This window comes from Periophthalmus magnuspinnatus, chromosome 18 (genome assembly GCF_009829125.3).
Source record: "Periophthalmus magnuspinnatus isolate fPerMag1 chromosome 18, fPerMag1.2.pri, whole genome shotgun sequence".
Taxonomy (NCBI): Eukaryota; Metazoa; Chordata; class Actinopteri; order Gobiiformes; family Gobiidae; genus Periophthalmus; species Periophthalmus magnuspinnatus.
Window position 1 is genome coordinate 22,545,515 of NC_047143.1, and position 17,768 is coordinate 22,563,282.

Sequence of the window (17,768 nt, forward strand, 5' to 3'; positions counted from 1 at the left end):
TTAAAGCATCATTTGAACTAATATTAGCTACAGCTACTTCTAAATAACAAAACTAGCAAATACAATACAAATTCACCCAGACGGCAAATCAAACTTTTTTTTGGAAACGAGTTTAAATATTAAGCGTTAACTTTGCACAACTCCAGCAAACTTTAAACCCAAACGGGGAGCATATTAATCATCGGCGGCGCGCTAGTTGTCAAACTTTCCCGGTTTACACAATATTAAAAGATACGACTGGCTCCTCATCTTTTTACAGATTTATGAAAGATGTAATGTACTTCTGTGATTAACAAGCTGACCTTATGCAAGTTTTTCCCCACACCTCAGCATTTGTATTTTTTAAGCCTAATAAAAATCCGAGGGGGGATAAATTGAATAGCTAGCGTTGACGCCCGGAACATCATTCTCCATAAAATACCTGCAAATGATCAGGGCAGACAGATAGTGCTTTGGGAAGAGACTCGGCTTGCTGCCTTGTGACCGACATATCCAATTAAACAGGGTAAATAACTTCAGATTCATCTCTTTCTCCCTGTCCCGGCGTTTATCACACCATCGCGCCTTAAATCAGCTCACCCCTGAAATGCTAATATCACAGATTTAGCTTTCTCAGGCAAATAAAAATGTCATATACTCGCAATATCCCCACATTCCTATTTAAATCTTGCTGTCTGCTCGGGAGATTTTGGTGGGGTAAGCCGAGCGGAGGAGCGCGCGCTGACGTCTGGGGGAATGGAGGGGGGGCTAGAGTGCAGGGTTGATGGGGAGATACACAGTCTAATTATTATGGTAATGGACAATAAGGGAGTATATAGGAGCCACGTGCGGTTATATATTTAAATTGTATGCAAAACAAACCGTTTAAGATGCTTTTAACGAGTGTGGATGCTCGTCAAGTTCGCAGGTTTGAATCTAGGAACATTTTTGCAAGATGAGAAAAATAAAGGTGGGACTGAGCACCTAAACTCCGCCCACAACCTCATTTTATTTCAAATAGAGCTGCTAAACTGGGCAGTACTTGAGGACTAAAGAAAAGATCGGGAAAGAGAGGAGGTGTTGGGTCTGAAAGTATGAGGAACAGTGTGATTGGTCTAACTCTGCCCCTAAAGCTGCGATCAGGACAGTTTTGTGTGATGTTACCAACTACTTCACATTGCAAAAGTCACTGAAGCCAGCATACACTTAGATTTAGGTATTTTTTTTAACCAGAAAGCTGCACATTTACAATTATTTTGCACTAAACTTGCCCAAAAAATGACAACACCCTATACACAATTTAGTAACAAAAAAAAAAGTAGATTTGGTGTTTCGTTCCACTTTAAAATGTCATGAATTGGTGGTGTTGACAAAAAATAATTATTGTGATTTTGGTTTTTAATTACCAAGATGACAAATATTCAGACAAGCCTGCCAGTTTCCCCCAAAACAAAATCTGTTCATTTTTGCAGCTGTTTAAAAATAAAATAGACAAAATTCTCAATGTGCTTTTCTATTCTTTTGCATATCTCCAAAACAGTTATTGGAATATTATCACTTTTTAATTAAATCTATCATTACAAGGCACATGCTTAATATGAACTATGAGTTTTCTGGTGGAGGATCTGGAACCTTTTTTTCTTCATGGTGTAACTGTTTTGCTTGTGATGTTCTGCAAAATGGTGTAAACAGCAACTGATTTCACCAAGTATTTTTTTGCAAATAAAAACTGAATATATGGAAAATACATACGTTTATATATATCGGACCATTCCAGGTAAAGCTAATATTTTCATGACACTAGCAGCTGATGGACCCTCCAATAGAAAGTTTCATACTGCAGTTTTAAAGTATACAAATATTGTGCATTATTTGTCTCGTTATTGACCTGTAAACACGGTCATGAGTGCCTTTGCTTTGGGATATCATGATTTGGAATTTCAAATAATGTCTAAGTAAAAGTACATACATCATTTCACAGACTCAGTGCTACGTATACTCTGATTTGGTGCAACGTTCCATCTACTGGCAGCAGAGGGAATTACCACAGCGAAAACAATTAAACTGTGTAATCAGGAACATGTCCGGATGTCTAAGCATGTAACAGTAATGAGTGTGATTTGACAGCAGGAGTGTATAAAACAAGTCTGGTGATAATTTATTAACTAAGAAATTGTGCAGGGCTTCTATCTATGACTTCACAATCACGGGAAATTTCAAAAAGAGTGTTTTATGAGGTTCAGATTCAAAGAACTTTTTATAGAGGATTACTGAAACCAGCATGAAGTGAAATACAACTCTAGGTATGTTTCTGGTGAGGGAACAATATTGTAACATGGTTAAAAGCTCAAAAAAGTCAGTTTTGCACAATATATGTTCTTTAATGGCCCATACAAAAAACACTCTGGAAACTTCTGAGCCTAAATCAGTGTAGGTAGAGGATTATTTACAGGGATATAAAGTCTTCATTCTAAAGACTAAAATACCAAACAGAGCACTGCTGCTGTGGCACAACTGAAACAACATTATTGATGATGTAGTGTGCGACCAAAGCCCTGAAAGTATCCGAAAAATCCCGGCCTGTCCATGACCCAAATTTGTTGTCAGCCAATTTGATGAATGAGTAGCCTCTGGCCCAAAGCTTGACCAACTGCTAATAACTGGCTCTGAATGCACCCTAGTTCAGTGTCCTTCCAACAGCAACGCCAACATTTACGAACACACCCAAACGCACCACCAGATCGCCACCAGCACATGCAACGTCTTCTTACTTCGTCCTACTTTATTAACCCTGACGCGCGTTAAGAAAATGCCGTATCATGACAGCGCCGATGGTCCGAGGGGTGAAACATCTTTCAGTGAGTAAATACAGTGACATGACTCATTAATGTGATGAATGACCAGGCAATTCCCCGGGACTTTAGCTTATACCCGCCCCCCTCTATCCCACCCCCCCAGGCGTCCCTCTCGTGGGCCATTCCGGGTGAGAGGCGAACGCTTAACCGTGCGCCGTTAAGTGCTGAGGCTAGCAAAAGCGCGGGCCAAATGGTTGTTGGACCACTCAACTGTTGGACGGTCCCATGTAGCCCATTTAGCAGTTAGCATCAAATCAGTGAAGTGCAAATGAAAGGTGAGATTGCTCATTTCAGTAAAATATAGTTCGCTTTATTATATTTAAGATTTAACCAAAAATCTCACCTTGTTAAATTTGTTACATTCACTATATCGCGGTTCACCTTTTGTGATCTCGCTGTTTTGCGATTTTTTTGTACAATTTTGCTGCTTTTTTACAGCGTATGAACGTGCATTGTGTTCTGCGTCCTGATTGGCTGTTGGACTGTAGACCGTTGTCCATCAGTCTCCTCCGTGCCGTGTCTCCTGTACAGTACAGAATGTGTTCAGACAAATTTACATAAACGTTCGATCACAGTGTGGCTCTGAAGTGCTGTACGTTTGCAAGTTTTCTCCCCGACAAAACCCACAATGTCGATGAAACGTTCTGCACCGACAAAGGCGCCTACGAAAATTTGAACTTTGAGAGTGTTTAAACAAGAGAGAAATGTTAAAAAATGTTAATGCCTGTGTGAGAAAAGTGTATAAAGTGTGTGGTGAGGGGTTTTACGGCTGCAAAACATATAGAATTACTGTAAAACATAAAGCTACTTCTCGAATTTTGCAGGTATTGCGGGTTATTTTTCGAACTGTTTAGATAATCTCATAACTAATATCTGGCAGCCATTCTTTAAACAAGGGCATAAACTTGTCTAGGGGCGATAGTGGCTCAGTTCATTAAGAGTTTGTCCACGGAATCGAAGGTTGAACGGTTCGAATCCCGTTCTCGACATAAACATCATCGTTTTAGCGGTCAGACCCATTGACCCACAGGTTGGCAGTGCGATTCCAGCTCGCACAAATGACTTCTATTGTTCTGTTCTTGGGCAAAACACTTCTGAATGCGTGCAGTTCCTTGCCTTAAAGCGATTTGAGTCCCTTGAAGGTGTAAAAACAACCGCTTTTTGTTTAATCTGTCAAAAAGCCTTCCTTGCACGTAAAGCGTCCCTGCATTTTGGATGTAATTTTCCGTGTTGGTGACATATAGGTAGAACTGTCACTTTCAGAACACACTGCTACTTCCTGGATTTTTGCTCTTTTCTTTTCAACTTTTCTTCACAAACTGTCACTTAACTGTCGTAAAACTACAAAAAATATTTACCACCGGTACTACCCCATCGATGTAATAGTTAGAAAAACATGAAAAGCTGTCACATGCATTTTAAATTACACCGTACTCTGACACTTGAAGTCATGAAGAGAGAAAGACAAGGAAAGAGAAGTTTAATTCAAAAAGAACAAAAAGGTCAGTGTCAGATAATAGGCCATGCGCATTATTAGCTTGGAGTAAATAGAATGAGAAGTGACAGCTGTTTTTCCAGTCTTGGTTCTGTCTGGATAGATTTCAACACATTGGCACCAGGATCAGTAAAAGTGGATTTGACGAGCGTGTCCCTGCTACAGAACAAGTGTCTTCTAAAAGTTCCTAAGAACCATGTCACCTTCACGACTGTTGGAACGTCTCAAACCAGAACGTCCAAACTCAAAGCGAACTGTTATTCCTTCAGCCTCACGATCAGTGGTGGAAGGTAATGCAGTACAAGTAGTAAAGTACTGTACTCAAGTAGAATTTTACAGTGGATACTTTTTGCTTTTACTGCACTACGTTTGAGAGCGGATATCTGTACTTTCTACTACGTTTTTAACTGGACTGAAAAGTAAAACATACTTTTCATATGATTTGAGGGGTTATTTTTACCGTGTATTTTTCTGACTAAAGTTTTCGAATTCAAGCTTTGGCTTTGAGCAAACAGAAATAAACAGACAAAATTCATGAAAAAAATGAAAAGATTGATTCGGATTGCAACTGTTCAGCAAAATATCAATATCCATATCAATTTAAACAATATCAGTACATTTACACTTTCACAAATTAACAACACTTCATATATTTTACTTTTTACTCTTAAAGTAGTAAGTTTTTTTTAATAGGTACTTTTAATTAAGTAGATTTTTTTCATGTGATATTTTTACTTTTGCTCAAGTAACTTTTCACCTCTGTATGTGTACTTGTACTTTTTTTACTTGAACAAAATTGAGTACTTCCTCAGCTCATGATGCATTTATGTCATTCTTTGGGGAATCTGACTTTACAGTATTTTTGTCTTGATCTGATATTGAGTTGACACCTTTTGTTCTTGTAACTGTTTATGCCTGTGCACGTGATATTTGGTTCCTATGCCGACAAGTTGATGTAAAGGTTCTATTCATGAGTTACTGGGCTGTTTTGGCGACTGGCTCTAGTGAATTGAGACCATAGACGATATATAAACGGACGTCGCTAACCTGCTAACCGCCGCCGCTACCGAGGTGATCATGGAAAAACTGTCGCCCCTGTCTCTGAGCCTCGTCATTTTGGTCTTAAAATGTTCGTATTAACCCACTTAACATGATTCTGGTATTTTTATTTTGTTATTTTGTCCGTAAGTCAAGATATGAACATTAATAACAGACGAATCAGGCACCTTCTTTCCCCGAGGTCACTCTTTTTGGCGTTAGCGACAGGTCTGATTGACAAATGTTGTTGTCCATTGTCATTTTAATACTACTACTACCACAACTACTACTACTACTACTAATAATAATAATAATAACGCACCATTATCTACTCCAGAATAGGAAAACCATGCCAGACTCCATAGTTACCATCTAAGCAAGAGAACCAGTAATCTCTTCTCCTCATCACCTTCTCCGCAGTACTGTTCCACTATCCTCCATCACCACTGTGCCATCTATCCAATCTACTTTTGCCTTTTCATTACCTCGGCAGCAGAATCCTGTCAAATAAATTCACCACATTAACCTTATCACGCTGTAAAAAAAGAAAATGAAAGAAAATGTTTTACTTTTCTTATAACAACCAGAACCTTTTAACTCCCAACATTACCTCTCTCACTCGTCCCAGCGCAGGGCCGTCGGATATTTCCTTCACTAATTCACTATTTAAAGGAGACGTGTTATGCTGAGTTTACTTTTATGATCCGTTAGCCGTGTTATAACGATTGTCCTTCATAATTTGCTTTCTTGTGTTGTGTTTTGATATCACGTTTTTATTAAGCTGTTATTGAGCTATTTTAGATCTATTTTGGTAACAACAAATGTACTTATTATAGTTGAAAGGTTCTATATTATGCTAAATTGATGTTTGGGAGCTTTTAGCCGTTTTAGAATGTTGTTATTTCCTCAAAAACAGACCTGGACTTGTGTTTTGTTTCGATCGCACACGTTGGAGTAACCCTTTGTTATTAGTCTGTCTACATCTCCAAACCTCAAAATGCCCTGTTCCACCTTGTGATGTCATTAAGAGGTAGTTTTCAATTTAACACCTACCTTTTATCTTTTGTTCAGTAGAGATAGGCAGTTTTGGGGCTGAAATCATCCAAATGATGCTAGCGAAGGTGTGTGGAGTTTACAAACACAGTGGAGCACTTCCTGTATTACCTCATGACATCACAAGGTGGAACAGAGTGTTTTCAGTTTGAGAGAAGAGCCTAAATATGCAGGATTTGTGTGTTAAACATGTGTGAATGAAGCAAAATGCCACTCCAGGTAAGTTTGTCATGAGGAAACAACATTAGAACATAGATCAGAAAATAGCGTAATACGGGTCCTTTAAAATATAAACGCCAAGAACCGGAAAAACATTTATTACGTCTTCTTTATACAGTCGACCCGTTTTAATTTCCGCTTACCCATCACCACCTAAGACATGACCTAAAGTTGTATTGAGATGGATAGACAGACAGGGCTGAGAGGAGTCTGGCTCATCAGAAACGGGATCAATTGAATCATATTTGACTAACGTGTCAGTGCCACAGGACTTGGGATTATTCTAGTGTATTAAAATTTTAATTGCATCTTCTGTCACATCTGAAAAAGCGCAGGAGTGTCACGCTGTGTGCTTGGAGCAGATGTCAAGTAACAAATTAAGACGTCACTTTCACTTATATAACCTTCCTCTGTATTCTGTGTATGAGAGTTATATAAGCAAATGGCACGGGCAGAGTGTTTCAGTGTGCAGAGTCGCTGAGGAAAAGACAGATACACATTTGACAGGTTTATCCCGCGTACTCTTTATGCCACGTCAACCGAGTGTAGTCTTTATCTGTGTCCGCGCTAAGGTGGTCAAAAGTATCGAAAATCAGATACTAATCGATCAAAACTAGATATTAATTGGAGTATTTTCACAGGGCAGAAATGAATCTTTCCTGAATAGCTGGAATAATCTTCATCAAGTAGTATAAGCAATAGACTGTATATATATAAACGGGCATAGCTAACCTGCTAGCCGTCACTTTCCAAAAACAAAGTGATCATGGGTGCGCTTCTAGCTCCGTCAACTCTGGCTCCAATTCACTTTCTATTGAAAAACTCTTCCGCTCGACATGATTCTGGTGTTTTTATTTTGCTATCGTGTCTGTAAATCAACATATGAGCATTAATAACAGACAAATCAGGCGCCTTCTTTCTCTGAGGTCGCTTCTCCTAGAGTTAGCAACAGGTTTGATTGACAGTGTTGCTAAGCACCTGCTCTCTGCTATAAACCAGCGGTGCAGGTGGGAAGTGGTGTTATCTTCAACAACTTCGCTCTGGATTGGATGATATTCCCGGTCAGAAATTCGCCGCTATAAGTGCTAGCCTCGATGAGCTTCGTTTGACTGGAGCCGAACGTTGTGGGTGACGTCACACTCACTCGATATATGCCCTTGTACAGCGATGGAACCTACCTGGACGATTGAGCGCTGACAGAGATATAAGACCACATGGAAATATAAAAGAAAATAATATGATTTAATGTTAAAAACTACGTTATAATCTCTAAATAAAGACCTTTTTTATTATTATTATCATAGTATCAGAATCGGTATTGAGTATTGAGCGAATCGAGATCAAAATCTAGTTTGAAATTTGAAATAAATTAATCTGAAATATGTAAATTTTTAAATATTTTCTTTTGGTCGGACATTTGCTTGTTTCCATGGAGATGCTTTGCCTGGAATCTCCCACAATATGACATTAAACATACCTAGGAAGCATTTATTTTTTCATGAGTTTGTGATTTTATTGCGCAAAAACACCTTGAAAAAGATGGATTCTTACTGTGAGCGGGGTTGTCTCTTCACAGATCTGACCTGTAACTTGGCCTAGTGACAGACCCTCCACCAGAGTGAACTTATACTGTGACGATTTTATGTAATTTTATTATTGACACATCTATTACTACAAATGAATACATTGGAAAAAAGGTACTAATATTTGAAGTAGTTTTTTTTTTTTTTTTTTTACATGTTTTATTCAGGTACAAGAGTCTAAAGTCTAAAAGATCACTGAGTTTGGGAGGGCATATAAAATTAAATTATAAATTATTAACCAAAACAGCAAATGAATAATTAACTATAGGAAGCTGATGAGTCACTGCAAATTCAGACGACAGAGTAAGATGTATTTTAACTTAAAGAAATACACCTGAAGAGGCTTTTTCATTCCAGACGTACCCTACGCCAGTCTGAGAACCCCCCGAAGCCCCCCGAAGTCGCTGAAAATCAAACGTAGCTATTTCAAACATGTAAATGCCCCCAGGTTTCTCTTATACTGAATACTTAAATATGGCAGAGCTATTGTATCGTTGGCCGTTCTGCATAACACGCCAGTGAAGTACCAATTACCGGCAATTATGTCCACCCGTATTATAACCCGCGCAGCATAAAGACACTTAGAGGTGTTCCAGCCTCACCTGCTGTGGGTGACCGGCTCTGTTTCTATGGGAACCAAGTGCAACACAATCCAGGGATTTAAGTTTACAGCTACAGAGATTTGATTTTTCCTACAAATCTTATGACACAGTTTGGGCAGCTGGAAGCACTTCCCTAAATGAAAGAATGACAGGAATAGACAAGTATTTATTTTAGATTGGGATCTGTAATATTGATGTAAAAAGTGGGCTGATAAGTACAATCAGATTCTTTTTTTTTTTTTTTCAGTGACGCATATGAGACGAAGGAGGTCATTGGTCACCTATGATTTGGAATGATGCTGCTTTCAGGTGCATGTCGGCCAGTTCCGATGGGAGAATGCTTTGAAGGCGACCTCTTACTTGTTTGACCCGAGTGTGTTCATGTGGTTTTGGTCGGATGCTGAGAACACACTGTATCTGTTTGTTTCTCAGTATTTTGTGCAGGAACTATAAGCCCTTTTCGGTGAGCTGCTTGGCTAGTTCCGGTTCTCTCAAAAACTCCAGAGCGACACTACCTGCACCTTTCATTATGTCTTGAAAATGAGTCAATTCATGCTAAAATAAATCAATATTTAAATACCAGGCAGCGATCAGGAAGATAATAATAGGTAACCATCGACAGCATGTTAAGACCTTTACTACAATGTTAATGAGAACATTTTTATATAGCACTTTTCCACCTTCAAGGCACTCAAAGCACTTTACATCAAGGAACCACTCACAAATTCACATATACATTCATGCACCAGTGTACGCATAGACTGGAGGTGAGGAGGGTTAAGTGTCTTGCCCAAGGACACAACGCCAGCATTCATCTGTGGGAGATAGAATCGAACCGCCAACTTTCGGATCAGTGGACGAACACTCTACCAACTGAGCTACTGTTGCTCAAAAAATGCGTCTGTGTTTAGAAAAGCAGGTATTGGCGTCTCGAAGCTAATGCTAACTGAAATTAAAATGAATGATGTTAAAATAGCGCTACAATCTGAATGATTTTGCACCATAAAACAATCGCCGTGTCATTAGAAGTATTTTCCTGAAGTCGTTTTATGTTTTATTTTGAGATTTAAATTAGGTTAGCATTAGCATTAGCTTTGAGACACAAATACCTACGGTTATAAACACGTAAGTCCCGGTTAAGTGCTTACATCGTAGTAAAGGTCTTAACATGCCTCTGTGATCATCCTTGTCATATTTTATTACTGATTTATTTTTGCGAGACTCTACTATGAATGAATAAACGGTGCAGGAGAGCAGCTCCGCACTTTTTGAGGGAACCAAAACGCGCTAATAAAAGCGTCTGTTGCCCGTAGAGTTACCCCAAACTTAACGTTCACTTGATACAGAATATCTTGTAATCCGTCTTACTTATTGATAACTCTCATTTGACTTCCACCCATCACCACCCCTGACGTCACAACTCGGGTCAATCGTGCTCCTCGGAAAGTCATATTTACAGTTTTATCCGACACCACCTGAAAGCGGCGTAATTGATTCTGTAGAAATGTTTGTATTCCTTTCTTTTTTCCGCATTGGCAGCCATATTTGTTTTGATGGAACGACTTTTCCTGTCCCTGATTGGTTTATCCACATGTCAATCACGCCCATCTGAACTCGGGGAGATTCAACAGTGACCAGACTCATATTTTCGTGTAGTATTGTAGTATTGTAGTATTGTAGATGTGCGTTCTGGATCTGAAGCAAACAACTTGGTGAATGTGACATATGGCTTGAGTAATTAAAGCTCATAGACAGTAATGGAAGTATAAATAACACATAATTATCCGAATGTATCAATTGTATCACACAGAGAGACTGGAATAGCGACAGGTGCCAATATATTACAACGCTGAAACCTGTTACTCCTAAAAAGTATCGATTTCTTTGTGCGTTTCCAACAAGTTCTAGCTTCTATGTACAAATTACAGACGGGGTATTACGTAAAATTGATGTTTCGAGCTTTCAATCATGCTATAACATTGTTCCCTTATCAAAAACATCTGACATGCCCCTTCACGCTCTGCAGGAGGGAGTGACTTAGCATCGAGAGCAAACAAAGTGGAGGCTCAGAGCGTCAAAAACTAAACGTAAAACTGAATAAACATGTTAATACGTTGTTTAGTTGAATATGTGTTAGCAGTTTATACGTCATGGAAGTAAAATACCCCCTTTTTACGAATATTTTTCGGAGATTGTAAACCTCAAAACGACAAACCGCAGCATTACAACTCCAGTCGGTCGCGTCGCTCGTAGGGCTTTCTGTTTTTTTGGCTGTGGCGCTCACCTGTGTACTCGGCATGAAAGGAACAGAAAGCAAATATGTCCACCCTTCTGTCAGATCAGCCCACGAGGCACGGCGCATTTTTCACACCACCATTACAGGGTGAAATCAGAAAGTGAATTTCAACACAGTGGCATATGAAGCTATTGCCTCCGGGGCCTGATTTCCTCATTGGTGCTGTATTAACAATGAGGCTGCGCTCCACAGTCCAGCTCAGGCAGTCATGTTGAAGGGGCCCTTGAGATCAACGCTGTTTGGCCTAACAAAGTAAAAAGTGCCAAAGGAAACATGCGTGACACCTTTGGGGAATAAAAGCACTTTGGGTTAATATTTTGCTTCGGAATCGGTCATATAAGCAGGGAATGTCAGCGGCAGTTATCTGTAGATTGTCTCGAAGATACTAACTCGGCATGTTTAGATCAGCTGGGGAAAGTAGCACGGTCCGTTTCTGTTGCTCCATACTTTCTGATACGCAATTCCGTCCAGATTTCAGTCAATAAAAAGTGCAGTGTGTTGAACCTGAATTATTATTATAGTGCATTATTAATGAGCAGGTACAATTGGTCATCGTATTAAAGTGTTTTCCATCAGTTTTGTTTAAACGATGGCGGCTCAAACTATTTTATTTGAATTATTTTATCTCATTCAGTTTGTGGAATATAAATGTTAAATGTCACTTACTGCCTATATTTGATGTTTAAGGAGTGATTTTTGTGTCTCTTTTCTAAGTTTTCATAAGGGGTGACAGTAGCTCAGTTGGTAGAGAGTTTGTCCTGTAGTTTGGTGGTGCAATTCTAGCTCCCACAGATGAATGCTGCTGTTGTGTCCGTGGGCAAGACACTTAATCCACCCCACCCCCAGTGTCTGCGTACACTGGTGTGTGAATGGGTGAGTGGTTCCTTGATGTAAAGCGCTTTGAACGTGGAAAAGTGCAATATAAAAACATGACCATTTACCATTTACCATACAAGTTTATGATAAAACAATGAGCATTATAGTCACTACGTAGTCCAAAGTATTTTAGACCACCGGGGGCCACCATAGTTTCCTGTATTAATGGGAAACACTCGGCCCATCCTATAAGCAGACTAAGCAGCTGCATAGGGCCCCAAGGCCACCAGAGGGCCCCCAAGAGACTGGTGTTTAGAGCAGACTAAATATCCCTCTATAAAGGTTACATTTGTATTTTATATGTAGTAGCAAAATATCTGCTGCCTACATTTGTTTTATCTATGTGTTTACGCCCCCGAGATGCACTGAGGCCGCTGGGGTACTTAAGAATGGCTGTTTTACAAGTTAGATTAAAACATTTCAGTCGTTCGGTCATAGAAACAGAAAGACAATTGGACAAAGCGATGAAAGCGTGATCATAATGTCGTCAAATGTGAGTCACCAATAGCTGAGCCCAGGTACATCCACTGCCCAGGGGCCCAGAGACCCATTCTGCTTAGGGCCCCCTGAAAGCTCGGGCCGGCCCTGGAAACACAGCATTACTCATCTAAATTTAAAGAACTGCCAGCTCCCTCTCTATACAGTGTTTTAAATGCGTTGCAGATAGTGGGATATGGTCAATTAGTATTTTTCATAAGAATTCTGCTCTAGGCAATTGATCATGACTTTGTTACCAAAACTGTGTAGAGTGCCAGTATTTTTATTACCATTATAATGATTTTATTTCAACTCTGGACCAGATATTTTGTGTTCATAATAAAGTGGAAATGAAACTGAATTGGCTGCATGATCAGTCGCCAATATAGAGTTACATAAGCTTTAGCAAAATCAAGTCAACTGCAGAGAGGCGTCCATCATCCTCGTTATCTGGTAACTTTTAAGGCATAATTGAAACGTTTTATTCAAATGGCTTATATAACATAAAACAGAGTCAAGTTCTATATCTTCTTGCCCATGCCCACCTTCTACTTTAGATAAGTTCTCCCTGCAGACAGGCTGATCCTCTTAGCGCTCGGGCCATTCGGGGACACCATTCCCAACTCTGTTTTTTACCACTTTGGCCCCGAGAGCCCCTGGATCCTTGTCTTCATTAGGGGAGTTCCTCATTGATCAATCACTGTCATTGAAGCTAGTCTGTAATTTCACTGTGTTTCTAATGATGACTGACACCCCCTCCTCCCCTTTACTCCTCCCCCTTTTTCCTCTTGTGTCGCAGGTCTCAGGAGAGAGGATGCTCCATGACTTTCACACCTTCCACCTCAAGGTAGGCCTCCCCAGGGAGTTTTCAAAGGCCTCATGCCATAAAGTACAGTGTATTGTGTTATAATGTTTCCACTACTCCATACACCTTCACTAGAGTCATTTTGGTAATTTCAGCCCTAGAACTGCCAATCTTTACTGAACTGAAAGTGAAAGGTAGCTGTTAACATGAAAACTACCACTTCATGACATCACTAGGTGGAACAGAGCATTTTGAGCTTTGGAGATGTAGACAGACTAATAATAAAAGGGTGCTCAAACATGTGTGATTGAAACAAAACAAAATAATTACACTGAAAAATGTCATTATTATCAAGACACTATGATCATAGTCCTAGTACTTGAAAAGATGTCAGTGTAATCCCTCGATCCTCCAGGTATAATCCATAGTGAAAGAAAAATTAAAATCTGTCAACTGGACAAAAAGTTGTAGGAGTAAGACGTTTTGCTGCTCATCCAAGCCCTTTCTTCAGTTCTGGTCAGATTGCTGCTGGACACTGCCTTAATTCTATCTGAAGGGAGGAGCTAATTACACTAAAACGATTATTTCACCTATTGTTTACAGTTTCTGTTTGCAGGCCAGGTCTAATGAGATACAGTAAGTGTGAAATGTGCCTGAGTCATGCTTCAGCATAATCATTCAGGCCCCTAATGAGTGCTCTCACACCTATCATTAAACTGGCTAGCCCTACTGTCCGTACGCTGCAACACAGAGCTCACGTGGTTTCTACAAACACAGAGGGAAAAGTGAAAGAGGAACAGCGCGTCTCGGCTTGTGGATATCCAAAAATGGGCCTTCAGTGGATCTAAGAGAGCTGAAAAAAACAGGGCAGCAGGGAATCTGAACCTAGAAGAAAAGGTGTAACCATTTCCCCAGCTGGTGTGTCTGAAACGCTTCAGAGAATTTTCAGATAGTATGAGATTCCGGACTATTTCAAACCTACAAACACTTTAAGATAGAAACTGGTTCACCCAAAGGACAAAACCCTGAGCTATAAGCAAAGTCTGCTCCATTCAGGGTAGTGAAAACTGCAGTGAGAGTTATATTGGAGAAACAAAACAGCCACTCCATAAGAGAATGTACCAACACCGTCCCGAGAGACCCGAGTCCGCCGTACATCTCCATCTCAAAGCCACTAACCGCTCCTTTGAAGATAGCGAGGTACAGATCTTTGCCAAAGAAAAGAAATGATTTGAGAGGGGAGTTAAAGAGGTGATTTTTGTTAGGAAAGACAATCCATCTTTGAACAGGAATGGGGGCCTTAGACATTATCTATCTACTATTTATAACTCCATCCTCAGACCTAAATCAAGACAAAGAAAACAGTAGCGCTAGCCAGTATGCTGATCAGTGTGAGGGCACCCATTAAGGGCCTGAATGATTATGCTAAGTATGACCAGGCACACTTACTGTAGCTCATTAGCCTACAAACAGAAACAGAAACTCTCTTCAGACAGATATAAGGCAGTGTCCACCAGTAATCTGACCAGAACTGAAGAAGAGGCTTGGATGAGCAGAGAAACGTCTTCACTCCTACAACTTTTTTTTGTTTTTACCCAGTTGACAGATTTGAATTTTTCTTTCCCGTGCTCCTAGTAGTGATTATGTATAATACTGTACAATACATTGAGATTAGCAGATGACTGAATCAGCTTTTAACACCAAACCAACACTATACTCCATTATCTGACTTGCACACATTTCGCTCATGGCTCTTCACATCTCTAGAACCCATAGGATATACAGTACTCACTAATACATACTGTACACGCAAGAACCGGCTTCAAACTTCACTCAAAAGCCTATAGTCTTTCATATTCAGCTCGAGACAGTCCTTTGTGAAACCCAACAGGAGTCTGCAGTTATTAAGTCCACACAGAGAAACATGTTTGTTCTGGGATCACACTATACCTCAGGCCTTCCCCAGAGCGCTGCACAAAAGAGCAAAGGCACTATTGCAGAGAGGGAGCTGTTTTGAAAGAAAAGATGCTGTTGCCTCAGTTCACGGTTAGATTTTCGAGAATTTGGGATTGACTGAACATCTTATAAACTTTTATATAACTAATTGCGGTCTGTAAGCAATGATTATCGTGTTTTTTTGTTGTTTCTACTGCTTTTTTCCGATTAGTTTGGTACAATTTTCCCACCGGAAGATAGGACCTGTTCTGTCCATAATCGTATTCGTGCACATAACTGCTTTGCGGATCAAGGGATAAAGCATTAACTAAAAGAGTCACAGTTTGAGATCTGTATCATCGCAATTGCATGATCAGAGACAATGCCTTATCTAGGGTCTGACCTCTCCAAGTGCTTGGGATGCAAATATGTAAATCTGTATTCATCCCATCACTATCCGGAAATAGTGTCTTTCAGCAGGTCGACGCTGATAAAAAATAAATGTTGACTCTCAATAAATGCATTAAAGCCTCACAGCGTAATCTTTTTGCAAAAACAAAAGAATAAAAAACACAAAAAAACTCTTGAAAATAGGAGTTATTGCTGCGATTGGGCTTGCATTTCCACAAACCCGACTCAAGTGTGGTCTGGAGTTGGGCCTACACCTGCTTTTTGCCATGAAAATGTTTCTGCCTTAGATAAAATGTCGCTGCAGTGTTATTTTAAGTCGAGGTGATTACCCTGCGAGAATCAGGAAGAGTGCTGTTTGCATGCTAGTTGTCATGCTAAAACTCCGCTTTGGTTCTAAAAATAAATGTTGACTCTCAATAAATACATTTAAGCCCAACAGCATAATCTTTTAAGCAAAAAGAAAGCACAAAAATCTCTTGAAAACTGTGATTGGGCTTGCATCTCCACAAACCCGACTCAAACACGGCCTGGAGTTGGACCTCCACTTGCTTGTCGCCATGAAAACTTTACAACTTTTAATAAAATGTTACTGTGGTGTTGTTTTCAGTTAAGGTGCTTTGACCAAAATGAAAGAAACAAATGAATGTGGGTGACAGTAGCTCAGTTGGCACAGTGTTTGTGATTCAAAGGTTGGCGGTTCGAAGCCGGCTCTTGACGTAAACAAGGTTCTAGTTTTGAAGTTACTTAATTGGTACTAACAGATCATTTATTCATTCACATTTACACATCTGAAGAAGTGACAGTAATGTATAGTGCAGGGTAAAAAAAACTAAAACCCCATTAAGTGCAAATACGACTTATGAGCAAAGGATATAAAATAAAATAACTATAATTACATCACTGGTAGAGCGGTCAAATCCACTGACCCACAGGTTGGCGATGCGATTCCAGCTCCCACAGATGAATGCTGTTGTTGTGCCATTGGGCAAGACACTTAACCCATCTCGCCCGTACACCAGCGCACGTATGTGAATGCGAAAAAGTGAGCATTTCCTCGACGTAAAGCACTTTGAGTGTCTTGAAACTGTAAAAGCGCTATATAAAAACATCACCTCTGACCGTTGACCAGAAAAAATCACGTATACAGGTCAACGTTTATTTGTCTGAGTGACATAGACACCGTTATCATAGCGGACATTTTGCTGCTCGCCGTAGCAACAGCGGCGTTTCTTTTCAAATTCCGCACTAGCGCGTCTCCTTTGACATTCCTTAAAGATTTCCATTTGGTGCCAGCTTGTACATATGCTCCCACATGCCATAATCTGTCATCTCCCGGAGAGGACAAGCACCCAGCACCACCCCCCTTCTCCTCTCCAACCACCCTCCACCCTCCCCTCCACCCTCGACTCCCTCTATGCTAATACTTCATATGTCCCGAGCCGTATATTTCATGCAAATCTCTTCTCATCTTACATTTTCGTACGCCATTGATCTGACAGCTGTACCACAAGCATCCATAATGTTTTGACTAGGAGGGGGAAATTGCCACTGCTACGGAGTCATTGTGAATTCAGCCCACAGTCGGTGTAAGGGAAGGTCAGGCATACTGAACTCTCCCTCCTACCGAACGCAATTGTTTTATTAAACTTTGAAGGTACGTTGATGATTAATGCCGCCGCGGTGATACATAAACACGGTAATGGGAAAATGGCTATATTGTAGACGCCATAATGTTTGTTTTTTTTCCTTTTTTACTTTGTCCTGCTATGGCATCCGGTGGGAACAAAGTGCAGTTATGTTGTGTAGTGTAAAGACAACGTGAATGGGTTTGGTTAAAGGAGAAAAGTACACAGAGTTGGAAAACACAAGGGATTGAAGAAATGCGAGTTTCATGTATCGCGGGTCTACCTTCGCTAATGGATTATACAAATAATATTTTTCACAATGACATATTTTAAAATATTATTGTAACATGTTGGTATATTGTATTTACAGTAAGAAAACACATTTAGAATTGTCCAAAAATAAATGGTATAAAGGGCAGTAATGGTAATGGGCAGATTTTTATATAGCGCTTTTCCACCTTTAAGGCAGTCACCCATTCACACACACATTCATACATCAGTGTACACAGACGATGGGGA

The 17,768-nt window shown here is 40.0% G+C and overlaps 1 protein-coding gene across 1 annotated transcript in view; it reads left to right on the forward strand.

Annotated features, from left to right (window-relative positions):
* The window catches only part of LOC117386519 (receptor-type tyrosine-protein phosphatase delta), a 608,003-nt gene that overhangs the window by 332,052 nt on the left and 258,183 nt on the right, over positions 1-17,768 (forward strand). The window contains exon 8 of the mRNA XM_055228970.1: positions 13,273-13,320. The gene's annotated coding sequence lies outside the window, so the exon portion shown is untranslated. The remainder of the gene's footprint in view (positions 1-13,272; positions 13,321-17,768) is intronic.